The sequence below is a fragment of the Macrotis lagotis genome, chromosome 1, assembly GCF_037893015.1.
Source record: "Macrotis lagotis isolate mMagLag1 chromosome 1, bilby.v1.9.chrom.fasta, whole genome shotgun sequence".
NCBI lineage: Eukaryota > Metazoa > Chordata > Mammalia > Peramelemorphia > Peramelidae > Macrotis > Macrotis lagotis.
The window spans coordinates 161,753,338-161,768,680 of record NC_133658.1 but is presented as its reverse complement, the minus strand read 5'-3'; the positions used below and the strand labels follow the sequence as shown (position 1 = coordinate 161,768,680).

The window sequence follows — 15,343 nt, the reverse complement described above, 5'->3', positions numbered from 1 at the left end:
GGGTGATGAAAACTAGCATCACTGCTCCTAATACCCTGCCCAAAATGAGGCTTCAAAATTTTAAAGGGTAATAGATGTGAGATTCGATACTTTTTAAACCTTGCCCAGTCTGACCATAAGACCTTTCAAAAGATGCAAATCATGCCACATAAGCAATCTTATTTCTTCTCCTTATAACTTCATGAAGTTGGCAAAAGAAAAATATTAATATTATCTCTTTATGGATAAGCTAGATAATACTTTGGACAAGTCTGTAAATCTTGAGTTCAAAACCAACCTCAGATACTAGCTGTGTGACCTTGTGCAGGGCACTACACCTCTGTCTGCCTCAAATTTCTTAACTGTAAAATCAGAGGTATTATCGTACCTATTCACAGGGTGGTTGTGAGGATCAAATGAGATAAAATTTGTGAAGTTCTTAGTACAGTATCTTATATATTTGTTGTTCAACCATCAGTCATGTCTGACTCATTGTGACCCCATGGACCACGGCATGCCAATATTGTCCATGGGGGTTTCTTGGCAAAGATAGCAAAGTGGTTTGCCATTTTTTTCACTGATGGATATTAAGTAGTTAAGCGACAATTAGGAGGTAAAGTGACTTGCTCAGAATCATACTGCTACTAAGTATCCAAGATCAGATTTGAAATCTCCTCTTCCTGACTCCGGCTCAAAGTGCTGAGCCATCTAGGTGTCCCAACTTAATAATTGTTTGTTCTTCATACACACACACACACACACACACACACACACACACATAAAATGAACAGAGGCAGCATTTGAGTTGTGACCTCTGTCAAATCACTTACCCTTTTGGTGCTCTAAGGAATTCTTTCTATTATAAGTTGCAGAGAAGGCATCAGCTTACAATGGTGTAGAGAACTACCTCATTTAGGGATTCCCTATATCAATATGAAATTTGTCATCCCAATTACTATTGTCACTTGACTACTTTCATTTTAACAACCAAATTCTAAGAGAACATGGGAGTGGAAAAAATAAGCAGATAGTTTAGGCAAATGGAACAAACAGGTCCCTGGGAGAGAGAGAGAGAGAGAGAGAGAGAGAGAGAGAGAGAGAGAGAGAGAGAGAAAGAGAGAGAGAGAGAGAGAGAGAGAGAGCAAGACTTAGATCCCCTGGGACTCAGAGGGAAATGTAAAAGGATCTACTCTCAGACTAAATCATAGGATCAGTCTCCTTAGATTTAGGCTACACTGACGGCTGCTATTCTAGTCACCAAATTTCCTGTTTGTTTTAAAGGAAACAAAATGAGAAATGTGATTTATATGCTTCCACAGTCCCTTCCATCTTTAATTATTATTCTACCCACTCTATACCTTGCCTGGATTGGATTGAATTGGGCTAGATGGAAGTAGACTGAACCAAATTGGATTGAATTTGATTGTCTCAGCTTGGACTGGACTGGAGAGGACTGGGCTAAATTAAGACAGACCTGGAGTGTACGGGTTCTTCTTAGATTAGAACTGAACTGAATTCTACTGAACCAGAATGATCTACATTAAACTTGCCTTGGACCAGATTGGACAGGACTGAACTGAATTGCACAAGACTGGAATAAATTGAATAGGATCTGATTGATTTTTGCCAGATTGAATTATATTACACCAAATTGGACTCAACTGATGTGAACTGCATTAAATTAGGCTTAATTAGAGTAGACAGGACCATACTACTCTAGAATAGGTCAAATGGTGCTATAAGAGACTAGATTGAACAGGACGGGACGAGAGTAAATTGAATTACTCTGGACTAGAGTAGACTGAATTGGGCCAGAGGGGAGCAGATAAAATTAAATTAGAGTGAAATGGAATGTATGAAACCAAAATGGAATCAGGCTGAATTGGATCCAGCTACTCTAGACTGAACATAATTGCATTGGACTGTATTGCTTAGAGCCAGCCAAATGAGGCCTGGCCTAGGTTGGACTAGACCTGATCAGAAGAGATTGGATGGGACTGCATTGAGCTGAACCAGACTGGAGATAATTGGGTTGGACTACACTGCAGTAGAATGGTCTAGACTAGACTGCATGGACTAGATAAGACAAGTCTGTATTGTACTGAACTCAACTGGATCAGGCTGGACCATATAAGACTGGCTTGGACTGAAATGAATGAAACTGGGCAGGAATGGAACATAACGGACCAGACGGCTGTGCCGGACTGGATTTAAATGGACAGGACTGATCCGGGGGGGGGGACTAGAGTGGATGGAACTAGATTGGGCAGAACTGAACACGAATGGACTAGAAGGTGGTATGAGTTATATTAGAGCAGATCAGAATGCATTGAATTGAATTGAATTGAATTACGCTAAACTGAGCCAGACTGGACTAGATTAAACTGAATTGGATAGAAATTTACTAGATCTAACTGAAACAGAACAGAGGATTATTTTATATTGTTCTGGACTGGATTGGGCCTAATTAGACTAAACTGTACTGAATTGGACTGGGTGAGAACAGATTAGACCATACTGGCCAAAATTAGACTGAAATGTACTGGACTACATTGGATTTGGATAAGATTGAGTCAATCTGGAATGGATTGCACTAGGTTAATCTGGATCATACTGCTCTGGACCAGATTAGAAGGGAATATACTCTAGATTAGATTGTATTAGAACACTCCCTATCTATCTAGATTGGTCCAAACTAGATTGCACTAAATTGGACTGAACTGTACTGTTCTGGACCAGATTAGACAAATCTGGACTAGACTAGACCAGTCTGCACCAGATTAGATTGATTTCGACAGGATTAGAGTCATCTGAACCAGATTGTATTAGACTGGATTGGACTGAATTGGAATGGATTAGACCAGATTGAATCGGATTTAATTTGATAGTTCAGTCTGACCTGAACTGCATTGGTTCTGACTGGATTGGAATGGACTAGATTTACAAGGACTGGATGAGATTGAACTGGATTCTACTGAACTAGACAGAACTGAATTGACCTAGAATGGAAACTGTTTATTTCAATTATATGTTTTCTCTAAAAGTGTGTGTCCAAAAAAGTTGTTCTTATTAGAAAGAATATCTAGAATTCCAAATACTAGGTTTGGGGAGAGCATGAGGTGGAATAGAAGGTGAAATTGTTTCTCCAATTGTAAGGATATCTGTTTTTGTTTTCATTTAAAAATCCTTTAAAGATAGATAAAGTCTGGAGGAAATTTTTTTTATTTTTCCTATTAATATCTGTTCCTTATTTTCATTCCTGATTTTTTTCCAAACTGGTCGAAAATAATTGAAAAAAAATGATAATTCCTTGCTCGGAATGCAAGAAATACACATTGATATAAGATAAAGAGCAAGAAAAAAGGGGGATCTCCTGACAAATAGCCTCAGTTTTTTTAATGACATATAAAGTAAGGTCCTCAGATGAGAGGGTGAGGGAAAGGGATACCATGAGAGGCTTGAATCAAAACAGGACAAGGTTTGGATTTCAGAGGAACAATTTCAACATGGTAGAAAATCTATTAGGGAGAAATAGAAGTATCATACTTGTGCATAAGTAATAGCCCAGTTCAGATTAGAAAATATAAATTATCTCTCTCCCCTAGCAGTTTATGTACTTGTGTTTGCTTCTGGGTCTTAGTCATTTAATCTATTCTTGGCACTGTTTCAATACCAAGTCAGCAAATAAATTAGAACATGTGGATAACTAATAATATTAAAATATTTTTTTAAAGTAGGAAAGAGAACTAAACCAACTCATTACTCTTTCCACTGTATTTTGTCTATTTTTGAAGAAAAAAGATTTTCTTTTTTTTTGAAAACCTTTTGGTGAAATAGCAGTAAAAATAATAACAACAAAAGATAAAGTTCTGAAGGAGGATACTTTTCCAAAGGGAATTTTTTAGTACCATATAATTTTTCCTCCTTAGTGGGTAAGTTTTGACAATTTGCTTACTAGAGCTCCTTAAAAAGGATCTGGTTCTAAACATGAAATCAAAACAGAGGACCAAGCCCTAAGTCTATCTATCTCCCTCCTTAGTCCTGAATGTATTTTGAGGTTTGTACTTGAGTAAAAACAGCAGAGTTTCCTCTGAGGTAGAAAGAATTCTGAAATGTTCAACAGACCAACTAGTCTCTAAGGCCTTTTCCAACCCTAAAATCATACAATTTTCAGAAAGAAAAACATTTCCCACCCTCCTCCAATACACCCCTTCAAAAACAGAAACAATGAGAATGTGTGTGTGTGTGTGTGTGTGTGTGTGTGTGTGCGTCAGAAGCCACGTGTACCAGTTAGATAATTCTAGGGAAACTCCTACAACCTCTCTGTGATACAGCGATAGAAGCCTTCTCATCCTGTGGTCACCTCCAGGATGTCACTGTTTATGTTTCTTCAGCAAGGAGCCTATTTGAAATAGACTCTGTGCTGTATTTGAAGAGCATTTCACTTGGATCTAGTTCAAGTGGGCAGCTTTGGGGATGTGTGGAACAAAACCATGCTCTTATTTCAGATGTGATGATGTGTTATGTGAGTGAATATGGGTCAGAAGAAAGTTCAAGGCCCCTTGCCTTCAGGCCCTCTCCAATCCTTCACATTCTAGCCAAATTGGGCTACTCACTTTTCCCTCCTCTTTTCCAGTTTACTGCTCTCTCATTGTATTTGCATGAGCCACCACCTTTGCCTCAATGAGAATTTCCATGTCCTTACTTGTGAAATCTTTCCCTTCCTTTAAGACCTAGCTCAAATGCCATCCTCTTCATGAAGATTTCCCTGACCCATCCAGCTGTGTTTCCTTCTTTCTTGGATCTCTCTTTGCTCTCTCTCATGCCTCTCAACAGAGTTGTTATTCTCTGCTGTATGCTAATCAAATTCTGTGTGTGTGTGTGTGTGTGTGTGTGTGTGTGTGTGTGTGTATTATTCACATTTCTCAAGGACCTTTATTGTATATTTTATCGTTATTTTTGGAGTAATGTCAGACTTGGATTCAAGCCATTCCTCTTACATATATTCATTTAGTTATTCCTGGCAAGAAACTTAATCTCTCAGTGCCCTAGGCAATTCTTCAAGAGTGTAAGCTGCAGAGGAGGCCCCTACCTTCTCTGGTAGGAGTTGCCTCATCTGCAGGTCCCTATACTAGTGAAATTACAGGGTCAATCATTCCTTCCTACCAGAGAGATAGAGTCTTACATATAAAGTATAGATTGTAGGTACAGGCAATATATATATATTTTATATTCATATATATGTATATATACATATATATATATATATATATATATATTTTTTTTTTTTTACTCTAAAACCACTACGGAAATTTGTCCATGACTGGTGGCTGCAAGTTACAGATTGGTGGATTGTGGGGGGGGGTTGTTTGTTTTGGGGGAGTTGCCAGCAGTTGTTAAAAGAAAAAAAATAATTGCAGAAGCAATTTGTCACATTTTGGGAACCATATATTAAAAAGATTGCCCATTAATGGAAAAATCCTTAGCAATAAACCAAAGCATAAATTTTTCATAGGAATTTGGTTCCAGATGTTGAAGCAGTGGATCTGGTAAGGCTTAAATTCACATGAGGGGGTTATACCTATTTGTGCATTCTTTTTTGGCAGGTTTGAGTTAGGATTTTTTTGTGTGTTCTTAAATTTTAGATGTTTATAACAGCCAAAGAAAAGATCTTCTCTTCTCTGAGCAGCATCTCTAAAAAGTATCCATCAATTCATCCCAGGAAACATTAAGGACCTGTTGCATACAGAGGTCTGTGCTAGGTATCCACCTGGAAGAAAGGGAAGGTACCTGCTTTCATAAAATTTAAAGGAAAATACCTCAGTTTTAGAGATGGAGCTGGAGCAGGGTAATCAGTTCTTTCCAAAGTTAAAACTCCTCCCCACCACACACAATTGTCCTGAGCATAATTCCCAAATAGGATCCTGTAAATGTTCATTTTCAACTCTCTTGCTCATATATTTGGTGTAAACGGCAGTATGAGTTTAAATTTGGAGCCCCAGTCAGAAAGTTTGAAAAGAGCCTCTTACACTTTATTTCAAGATAAATAATCCCTTGTTTTGATTGTGACAATTTGTCTCAGATTATTACCAGAGCTTCAAGTCCTCCTGAAGAGCCAAGCAGAGGAAAGCAACGTCTGGTTGCCTTTCCTTATCTGAACTGAATAGCTATGTAAGTGGTAAATATGAACCTGGATCTGTGGGAATTCTGCTGTCAGGCTGACTGGCAAGGCTGGGCATAACAAACTGTGACTCATTCACAACTGAGCTGCCAAGTGAGTTACTGGCAAAGCAGTTGGTGACTGTGCTGCATGTGTTTCTCCATCTAAACCATCCTGGAGGGGTGGGAGTGGGGGGAGAGGAACAAACATCTCTGGACTTGCATACATTCTTCCTCTTCTGCATTGGGACTATGAAAATTTCTCAACAGTCTTTCATGCCTTTTACTTCCCCCTTCCCTCCCTAGAAGGATCCCAGGGCCAAGACAAAGCTGCAAAAGATGTGTGCAGAAGGGGATTCCCATGAAAAGGGAGTCAGAGTTGAAGTTCATCACTCCTCTCAAAGGTTGGTTGAGGCTGCTATTCTTGGGAACCAGTTCCTGATTCCTTTGGCACATACTAATTTGCCTGACCAACCTACTACTTTACATCTGAAGGGTACAGGGTCAGGGGAGAGTAGGAGGAGGAGCTAAAATGAATAAACTAGTGAGTGACACCTAAGTAAATTAAGAAGGGACTACTAAGTGCCTACCTCCTATGGGCAAGGTCCTGTGCTGGGCAAGGAGAAATCTAGTGTATCTTCATAAAAATGATAGTCTTTGATCCCCCTGTTATTAGTACCAACTCTTTCTTGAATTTACATGCCATCACCCCATATAGACAGAGAGGCAAGATGTCATGATGGATAGCAAGCTATACTGGGAGCCAAAAAGACCAGGATTCCAGTCTTGCCTTGGTCACATATGGATGTTTGATCCTAGAGAAAAGTCATTACTTAATTTCTAGGCAACCCTCAAAAACTAAGCTGTACAGAAAGTGCTGCTGATCATTATAGGTAGAGGGATTTCTTCACCTGCAAGTTCTCTATGCCAATAAAATCACAGGTCCAATCCCCAACACCTCATCCTTTAATACATTGTATTTCCTTAGAGGGTCATCATTTACTAATTCAGCAACAAAAATGATAAGACATTTATAAAGTATTAAAGTTTCATAAATTTCCCCATTTTTACATCGAGAGAAACCAAAACCCAGAAAGATGAAATTATTTGTCCAAGGTCACCTTACCAGTCAGTGTCAGGGCTAGGAAAGTACTGATTGGAGAAAAATGGCAGCCTTGGTCACCATTGGTCAAAAGTCAGTGTGTTTGCAGTGGAAAGTATTGTGCCCTTTGAAGTTAGAGGATTTGAATTTTCATTTAGATTCAACCTTGTACAAAATGCTTCACTCAACGAGATCTCAGTATCCTCTTCAATAAAATGAGGGAATTGATTGACTGAGATGACCCTTAATGTAACTTCCAATTCCAAATCTATGTTCCTGTGTTGAACTAGATGAGAATTCCTCAGTGTGGTTCTCTTGGGATCTCTGAGACCCTTTCAAGGGTTTGTTAATATCATACAAAAACATTGTTAGCATAGTAAATATTATTAAATACAATTTACCTAAACAAAATATTTTATAACATACAAAAACATTTTAGTTGCTAAGTATAGTAAATATTAGTAAATAACAACCTACCTAAACAAAACATCTTTGGGCAGGGAAGGGCTGAATCCTCAATAATTTTTTAAGAGAATATAGTAGAGCTAAACCAGCAAGTTAGAAAACCGAGATAATCTCTATAACTCTCTCTGAGCTTTAAATCTTGTAATGCTGGCAACATAGGTGTGCTGAGTCCTTGGAATCTACGGAAAAGAAAGATCTAAGTGAATGAATAATATGACCTCACATAGCCAAGATCAAGGGTTCTGCCAGTACAAGAAAACTTCATTCTTCTTAAGTTTCCCATCTATTAAGCCTCCATACTTTTATAAAGTACAAAGAACACACTTCCCCATGTATAGATTGTCTCCCATGGCATACCCAGGAATTTATTTGTAAGGTTCCTATGCCATAAGCCTAGAAACCATATAGTTCCTTGTAACTATCAGTCAAGAAGACATCATTCCATCTGCATCTCTATTGATCTCCTATTTGGGGCAGCTAGGTGACCCAGTAGATAGAGTGCTGGTCTTGAGTCAAGAGAACAACCCCTCATTCTAATCCAATTCATGTGCTTGTCATGGCATCACCTCTCTGATGTAATTATTTTTCTTCAAGAATGAAGGACAAGAAGGGGAGGCTAGGTGGTGCAGTGGATAAAGCACCAGCTCTGGAGTCAGGAGTACCTGGGTTCAAATCTGGTCTCAGACACTTAATAATTACCTAGCTGTGTGGCCTTGGGCAAGCCACTTAACCCCGTTTGCCTTGCAAAAAAAACTAAAAAAAAAAAGAATGAAGGGGAGGCTAGGTGGCTCAGTGGATAAAGCACCGGCCCTGGAGTCAGGAGTACCTGGGTTCAAATGTGGTCTCAGACACTTAATAATTACCTAGCTGTGTGGCCTTGGGCAAGCCACTTAACCCCATTTGCCTTGCAAAAACCTAAAAAAAATGAAGGACAAACATAATTATTATTATTATTATTATTATTATTATTATTATTATTACTATTATTATCTCCTATTTATTCTATATGTGGCTTACTTTGTATATATTTGTTTTCAAATTGCTTTTCCCATTAGACTGTGAGTCCCTCGACAGCAAGGATGGTTTTTTGCCTCTTTTTGTATCCCCCAGCTTTTAGTATAGTACTTGAAACACAGGAAGCACTTAATAAATATTTATTCATTGACTGATTGAAGAAATTTGTCATGGCTCTGCTTTCTTTGTTTTTTGACTGCTGCTAACATCTTTTTTAATATATATATATATATATATATATATATATATATATTTATATACACACACACACATATATATCATGTTCAAGAAAGGAATATAAAAGGTTGACTTGGAGAACCTCCCACAATGTCTGAAGATCCTTCAAATTTTTCAAATGCACAGGTCTGACCACATCATATCTCTACTTAAAAATCTTTGGTAATTCCCCAAGGCCTCCAAATAAAGTCCGAATTCTGTAGCCTGTCATTCAAGGCATTTTATAACATTGATCCAACCCATCTTCACTGAGAACATCCTCCACTACTCTTGCCAACTTCTTCCTCCCTCTACCCCCTAACACCCAGAATTCATCTAGGCTAATAAACTGTATATATATATATATATATATATATATATATATATATATATATATATATATAATTTGTGTGTGTCTGTGTGTCTGTGTGTATGATATATATGTCAAGGAGATAGGAGTCACCAACTCCAACTCTATTTTCCAGTAAGATGGAAGACCACTAGTTCTTTTTGTCTAGTTTACTACTGCTTCCTACATTCCTGCTGACTTTCTATCCTGCAGACCCCACCACTGTCTTCTGACCTACTAAGGTAAGCTAAGGAACCTGATCTTTGCCATTCTTCATCCCTAGTACTTAGCACAGTGCTTGACTAAGAGAATAAACATTTAATAAAACCTTTTTAATTTATTCATTCTACCACTATCTCACTCTTATTCTTTTCAAGTTCCAGTATTTCTGATAAAATGAACTACTCATGATTCTCATCTCCATGCCTGTGGTCCAACTGTTTCCAATGCCAAGAATGTCCTCTCATTTTTATTCATTAAAAGCATAGTCATCCTTCAAGGTCAATTTCAAATTCTATCTTTTCCATGAAAGTTTTCCTAATCTTCACTAGTAAAAACCGTTCCTTCTCTAAAACATCAGAGAATATAAGGAAAGATCTGTGTGATGCAGACATGACCACAGCCAACAAACTTTCCCAGGTTATATAGACAGCTACTTTATTAGTGTCCATCTTATTTTTTCTCTCTTGCCAAAATAGAAATGGTTCCCTTGAGGTGGTTAAGGAGGCTGAGAAAAAAAATAAACAGTTTTACTTCTCAAACTTACTTTCTTATTGTTTCACCTGGGTACAATGAATAAATGAATGAATGCATTCTAAGAAATGCATGTAGAAGAGGGAAAGGTAGTGCTACAAAATCTACTTTGGTGATAAGGGGAGGGTTGGAAGAGAAAGGAATCAAGAGTTATTTGCAATGAAGCTCAGGCCATAGTTGAATTCTAGTTTCCATCCTCTTCACTCGCACTGCTGAGTTCCTTCCCCCCCTACATATGGTCAATCAAAAAATTTCCATTCCTTTAATAGTGAAATAACTGTTCTATAATAAAGAGTTCTGATCTTTAGATCCTGAAAATCTGGGAATGTGCCTAAGTTCTGCTACCTGCCAACTGTGCAATTTAAAAGACTAAGGGAAAAGAGTCACAAACTTTCTGATCCTCAGTTTATTCATCTATAAAATAGAAATCATAATAATTGCCTTCCCTATCTCAATGTTATTAAAAAAGTGAATTGTTAACATAAATCACCACACAAATATCAAATATTATGATTATAATAACCAAGACTAGACAAAACACAGAAGAGAAAAAATTTACTTTTCTTTTTTAGACTTAGTAAAGCTCAAAGATGTCTTTTCTCAATTTAGCTAATTTTATAAAGTTCCCAGACTGAGAGAGGCTTTTTTTGCAAAGAACATATGTTGTTTGTCATGGGCAATCTAATCCACTATCTATAAAGCAAGCATTTTGATTTGTTTCCCTTCCCCCCCCAGTGATGATGATAGATTTGTGCTGATCACTCATCCTCGTGACCAATGGTATGCTAAGCAAGTAGACTTCCACATGGTTTCCCTTCCCAATGACATTATCTTAGTTTAGGATTTTCTTGGATTGCTGCAAGAGCTGGCTATTTATTTACTACCAAGTTTCTATCCTCTCTTAGAGTGGGTAAGATTCAAAGTTGACTCCTAGACTCCTTGAGATTTCCTAAGAATGAATCTATGGTATAAGAATCATATCCTTAAATAAAAAACAGCCAACAAAGGAGTAGCCCCTCAGCTTGGGGAGGAAGATAGACTTGAAAATATTATTTCCAGAGAGAATGTTTAAATTAATTCAAGTCACTTGTGCAAAATTCTGCTCGCCTTTGAGTTGATCAAATTATTCAATAAATGCTCATATGTACATGTGCAAATAAAACACAGATAATGCAACAGCAAAGTTCATAATATAAATGTATGCATTTGTAATATCTATATTAATATCTTCTATTTAAATTATACCCTAAAAGAGGAGGAGAATTGGGATGATGTGGTGAAAAGAGTGCTGAACTTGGAATAATTGAGCTGGATTCCAGTCCCAGCTATGCCACTTATCATCTGTGAAACCCCACTTAGGCTACATGATGTCTCTGAGCCTCAGGAACACACCACCTAACTCACATGGTTGTTTTGAGATTAAAATGAGATAATAAGTACAAAAATATTCTATAAATAAGGAAACAAGTATTTATTTGCTATTCAGCTGTGTCAATCATGTCTGATTCTTTGTGACCTCATCTGGCAAAGATACTGAAGTGGTTTGCCATTTCCTTCTCCAATTCATTTTACAGATGAGAGAACTGAGCAAACAGGGTTAAATGATTCCTCAGGGTTATATAACTATAAATTGTCTGAGGTTCATTCCACCTAGATGATAAACACTTTTCAAATTTTATCTCATTTATAGAGGAAAAGTAGAATGAAGAATGTCAGTAGAGAAATGTGTGACAGGAAAGAAAAGTGGGCATTATTGTTAGAGGGAAAATTCTTAACCAAGCAAGGGGCAGGCATGATCACAAAAGAAGAAATAGAAATGAACAATCTTTTGCTCAAAAAATAAGACAATGCAAATAGGGTAGGAAAACTGTCCATTGGGGTAAGGGGGGAGTCGTTACATCAGATATCTCTGATAAGATTTTTATATCCAATAGATAGATATAATTACATATATATACATAGAGAGGGGGGTATAGATATAGATATGGAACTAATATAAATATATAAGAACTAGAGCTATTTCCCCAAGGGATAAATAATCAAAAGATATGAACGAATAGGTCTCAAAAGGAAAAGAATGGGTTTTGGTCTGTGATGAAAATGAGGAATTGCCAGAGGACAGCCTGTGAATGGTATCCACACAATGTCAAGAGAACTAAAAGTCCCCTACACTTTTGAGCAAATGATACTGGCACGGGTTAGGAAGACATGGTGGACTGTAATCTGAATTGTTGAAGGGAGTACTCATGTGAGTAAGAGCACCAGTCCATCTAAGTGCCATCCTGTCCATGCTCATACAACATACCAAGTGATAATCCTGGGTGTAGAACATGAATCTCTTCCCTCCTAGCTTAGGAGTTTTTTCCTCTATTCCAGTACATATAAACACATGTGGTGAGAATTCCAATCAAAAAGAGAGCTATAATCTATAGCTCATCTTCTGTGTCCTGGGGAGGGGGTGGTTCCTAAGAAATGCATAAAGGATATAGGACCTGACCAGAATGGTAACCTGATAAGATTTAGACTCATGTTTGGACTGAGCCCAGCTCTCTCTACTATGCACCCAAGTTGCAAATATTCTTGCACATAAACTGAGGCACAGAGAGGACAATGATCCTAACTAAGATGGTGCCTCCTTCACTGCCACTGAACATGAAAAGAGACTTAGATGCCCATTCTGGGTATCTTGTTACCTTTGTTACCCTTTGTCAGTAACAGAAGCTATTGACATAGAGGGGATGAAAATTAAGGCCAGTCCCTCAAGGTCAGTGGGGTAGCCAGGGATTGCTAATCCTATTGATTCTTTTTAGGCTTACCTCCATTGGGAAGTAGCTCTTTTTAGGGCAGCTGGAATGACCGGTCTTTCCTAAGGGTGTACTATATTCAAAGTTCATTTTTTGGCAGAACAATCAGTACTAATACATAGCTGGGAATTCCTAAAATAGAAACCACAGCAAAAACCTGAAATGATCAGGCCAATTATTAACTCAAATCCCATGCTGTACAGTTGGTAATACAGAAAGCCTACAAATAAACCATTCAAACTTTCTTTTCTATCATCAAACAATGAGCAGAGATGGGTATTCTCCTAGGAAAGATACTATCTCACAGTCCACAATCAACTTTAAAAGATTAGCTGTTTTTGATAGTGAAGAACTTGCTTCTACTCAGGAGTATATGTCTCCAGCATAGAGCTGCCTAGTCAAACAAATAGTTTGAATTACTCTAAAACTTATGCATATCACATGTCATCCTGAAGAGTCTTTCAGGGTTTTCTGATAACCACATTACTCATTACCATCCACACAAGCAAAATAGAAATAGTGCGCATAAGCTTAATATTAACTAATATTTATCAGTGAGCATTTCTTCAAAGGAGAGAGTAAAGGTGCAGTCACTCACCATAGCACATCATTAGGGATTACCTTAAGCAGACAAGCAGACAAGAATTTGATTCTCAGAGTTGGAAAGGCACCCCAAGTCCAACCTATAACTAAATAGGAATCCTACAACATTCCCATTGTAGGATCATTCAGCCCCTTCTAAAGATCTGTTCCTCACTACCCAAGTTAGGGCAAATCACTTAACTTTTCTGAGCTTCAGCTGCTCACTTGTATAATGAAGGACTTAGCCCTTCGACCTTGGCTTTTTAGACTGGATGACTTCTAAAGTCCCTTCCAGTTCTAAAAGCCCATGATTCTAAGAACAAAGTAAAGGATAATCTAAAAAGATGGTTATTCAACTGCTAGATAACTAACTTTTATGAAGGCAACATTGGTGTGAGGATGGAGATTCAAAGTAAAATTAATTTTAAGGAACATAGAATAGAGAATGTGACAGACATTAATTATATTACAGAAATCAGTGACATATCTATTTTGATTAAACCGTCCTGGTAAATATTTGCCTCCAAAGTTATAGCTCTAGTCTGAGCCATATTGACCTATGACACAGAAAATTGATAAATTAACATGGGCTGAGGGAAGAGAGGCAGACAGTATGGCATTAGTGAATAGAGTGCTATACCAGGGAACACTAAGACCTGGATTTAAACACCTTTAACTTTTACTGTCTTTATATACATAAGTAACTCACATAACTTCTAGGACACTTATTTTCCTCATTGGCAAAATAGTTTAGTATGTACCTTACATTATAGGGATATTGTGAGGTACAAATGATATAATTTTTATGATGCGCTCTGTGTGTTTTAAAATACTATTCAAGGGGCAGCTAGGTGGCACAGTGGATAAAGCACTGGCCCTGGAGTCAGGACTACCTGAGTTCAGGTCCAGCCTCAGACACTTGATAATTGCCTAGCTGTGTGGCCTTGGGCAAGTCACTTAACCCCATTGCCTTGCAAAAACCTAAAAAAGAATACTATTCAAATATGTCAGTCTGTAGATTGTTGAGGGTATTGAGAGGGAGCAGAGAGGGAACCTGTAAATTCCATATACAGATTTCCCAATGTTGGAACTCCATTAATATAAATTGGCTACTTATCTATAACTTACAGTCATAGAGAGTTGCCTAGACATTATCCACCTTCCAGTCCTGGGGGAAAAAAAGTCTCAGTAATTCAATTTAACAAATTTACCTACTATGTATATGGCATAAAGTAGAAAAGCTAGCTTGTTCTGAAAGCAAAACAGGCTTCAGGGAAATAAGTAATGTATAGGCTGTCAATCTAGAAAATGGTTTTCTATCTAGGGATATCTCTTTCACCAACACTAGAAGAACACAGTAGTAGCACATAGGAGAAATATCTCATTTAAAGAAGCAGAGAGATTCTCTGTGAATCAATGATCAGAAAGGGTATAACAGCAAAAACCATATCTGTTATCTGTATATGGAGATACCACTGCAAATTAATAATCATAATCATAATAAGATAATAATAATATAATAAGAGAAATAATAATCATAATAAAAGAAAACAAATAAGTGGGGAATCAAATTTTGGATAGTTTGGTCTGTGCTTAAAACCTAAAGAGAAATCAATCAATTATCATCCATCTATACTGGAGATTCCCAACTAAATTAATTTCCAAGTATCATAATATTTAGAAAGAGAGCAGTGTTACCTGAGGTGAAAAGAGAATCTATAATGATGAAGATTAAGTCATTTGGTATAAAACAGTTTACCAAAAAAAAAGATTCAATCATCTGTATATTTTGTGTTTCTATAGAAACAGAATATGAAAGATAGACTGGAGAGAGATTTTCTGTTGGAAGCCTAAGTGTTTTTTAATGTTTGTTCTTCATTTTTGAAGAAACCATTATATCAGGGAGGTGATGCCATGAGA

The 15,343-nt window shown here is 37.4% G+C and overlaps 1 protein-coding gene across 2 annotated transcripts in view; it reads right to left on the bottom strand.

Moving 5' to 3' along the window:
• The window catches only part of ACSS1 (acyl-CoA synthetase short chain family member 1), an 84,583-nt gene that overhangs the window by 50,732 nt on the left and 18,508 nt on the right, over window positions 1-15,343 (bottom strand). Inside the window, exon 3 of one of the 2 annotated variants that reach the window (XM_074209310.1) lies at window positions 7,718-7,884. The exons of the other annotated variant lie outside the window; for it this stretch is intronic. The gene's annotated coding sequence lies outside the window, so the exon portion shown is untranslated. The remainder of the gene's footprint in view (window positions 1-7,717; window positions 7,885-15,343) is intronic. 2 annotated transcript variants of the gene reach the window in all.